This window comes from Pseudophryne corroboree, unplaced genomic scaffold (assembly GCF_028390025.1).
Source record: "Pseudophryne corroboree isolate aPseCor3 unplaced genomic scaffold, aPseCor3.hap2 scaffold_2145, whole genome shotgun sequence".
Classification (NCBI taxonomy): Eukaryota; Metazoa; Chordata; class Amphibia; order Anura; family Myobatrachidae; genus Pseudophryne; species Pseudophryne corroboree.
In genome coordinates this window covers 15,001-17,500 of record NW_026968790.1, presented here as the reverse complement: position 1 = coordinate 17,500, position 2,500 = coordinate 15,001, and positions in this window count along the sequence as shown.

The following is a 2,500-nucleotide window of genomic DNA, read 5'->3' as shown; positions in this document are numbered from 1 at the left end:
CAAGCCGTCCTGGGGGGTGGTTTTTTTCGCTGGGACGGCAGCAACTGCCCCCAGCCCCACCTCATCCCGATCTACGCCTGACAGGTTTCATCTTGTCCCGGGGGGGTGAAAGGGTGTAAAGAGGTTCCATCTCGCGGGGCTCCGTCGCCCTTCCGGGATGCCGCCGCCTGGCGCACGGGCGACCGCAGCTTCCGCCGGCTCCCTCCGAAAAGCGCCTCCCGCTCTCCCTGCGTCATCCTGGACGGTCTCGCTCCGAGTCTGCGCTTCTCTCTCGCCCTGCCGCCAGACTCGGCTCCTCTCCCGCGCTCTCTCTCTCTCTCGCTCTGACCTCCGCCCCGTCCGGCCCTCCCGTCCGCGGCGGGGGAGGCCCGGCGGGCGAACCCTTCCGTGCGGCCGCCTCGCCGGAGCGGGGGCGGCGCGCAGGGCCCTCTCCTGGGGCTTGCGAGGAGCGGCCGTCGGGGCTGGCCGCGTCCTCGGATCTCGATGCGACGCTCGTTCGGTTCCTGGGAAATCGTGTGCTCCGCCGGGGTCCGGGGGCGAGCGCCCTTCGCTGGGCGAGGGGGACGCTTCCCCGGCACCCCTGGCGGCGTCGGACGCCTGCGGGTGCCGGCGGACGGAGCAGACCGCGCCGCACGGGGTACGGGTGCGGGGCCCGCCCGGCTCCGGAGACCGGAGCGCTCGGGCGGACGCCTGGGGACCGGACGCCCTCTCCGGGCGGAGGGGTTCCGGGCGCGCCGTGGGCAGAGGGAGGGTCGGGTTCGCCTGGAGCCGGCCGAGACCCCTGGGTTCCGGCCGAGCGATCGTCCCTCCCCGCCGGGGCGCGGGGTGCCACATCGATCGGGTTGCGGAAATGGGAGACGTGGGGCCCTTCTCTCGCGTCAACCGCAGCCCTCCGTTTTCTCTTTTCCGGCTTGACTCTGTTCGCCACCTGTGATGCTCTCTGGCCGGTTCCCTCGGGCGTAGCGGGACGGGCGGCGCGCGCGACGCTCTCGCGGAGCGTCCTCCGACGCTTCCCCGGGCTCCTGGAGCCGCCTCCCGGCCCGAGGGGTGCCCGTCCGCACTCATCGGCTGAACTTCCGCGAATTGCAGTACCCGATTCGGCCCGCCGGGGGGCGCTGCCGCCGGGGGAAGAGGGGGACGGGCCGGGCCTGGCGCCGGGCTCCGCCGGACGCCCGGCGCTGCCCCGTCTCGGCCTCGGAAGGGGGAGTCGGGGGAACGGGAGGCCGGGAGTCCCGGAGAAAGAGAGAGAGAGAGAGAGAGAGATAGAGAGACCTCCGCGGTTCCGCCTTCGACCGCCGGGGGGCGCCGCGCACCCGTCCGCACGGGCCCGTCCCGGTGGCTCCCGGCAGGGCTCTCCCAAACCCTCTCCCAGGGCCCCGGTCCGGGAGCCCGACTGCGTCCGCTCTCCGCTTCCAGAGAGGAGGCTGTCGGACGGGGAGAGCTGGTACCGGGCTCCTGGAGCCCTGCCTGGGCAGCCTATGGAAGGGAGGGAGCCCTGGCCCTGCTGCTCTCCGAGCTCCGGCCCTGCTGCTCTCCGAGCTCCGTGCCTGCTCTGCCACGGGTCCTTTCGCAGGAGCTCCAGGGAAACGGGCTTTTCGGCCCCTGACAGAGTCCCGGCTCTCTCGCTCGCCTCGTTGGTACCTACTGATCCGGCGGAGGTGTTCTCCGGCGGGTAGCGACACGGACGGCCGAGGGCGCGCTTCACCCAGGCTTCAACCGTCTCCTCCCCGAGCCCCTGGAAGTGCAGCTGGGCCGCGGGCGCCCCGGTCCGCACTCATCTGCGAAACTTCCACAAATTGCAGTACCCGATTTGGCCCGCCGGGGGGCGCTGCCTCCGGGGGAGAAGGAGACGTGCCCGGCCCGTACGTCGGGCTCCAACGGATGCCCGCCGTGGACCCTTTATAGGCCCCATCCTGGTCCTGCCATGCTGTTATCGGAGCTCCACGGCTATCTTGTCACTAAACCTTTCGTTTGAGCTCCAGGGCTTTTTGCTTTTTGTAACCCGGTTCCTGGAGCCCTGCCTGGGCAAAATCGGATGCAAGAAGGCCCTGCCCATGCTGATCTCTGAGCTCCGCGCATCTTCTGTCACGGGTCCTTTCGCAAAAGCTCCAGGGAAACAGGCTTTTCGGCCCCGGACAGAGTCCCGGCTCTCTCGCTCGCCTCGTTGGTACCTACTGATCCGGCGGAGGTGTTCTCCGGCGGGTAGCGACACGGACGGCCGAGGGCGCGCTTCACCCAGGCTTCAACCATCTCCTCCCCGAGCCCCTGGAAGTGCCGCTGGGCCGCGGGCGCCCCGGTCCGCACTCATCCGCGACACTTCCGCGCTGGAGTCCGACGCTCGCCGGCCGCGTCCCCCGGCCCGCGGGGGCCCGGGGGGAGGCCCGACGCGTGCGGGGGGAGGCGGCGGGCGGCGGGGGCGCCCCCGCGCCACCCGACGGCGCCCCCCGGTGGCCAGAGGCGGCTCGGAGCGAGACGATCGGGGGGGGACGGCGGCGCGTGA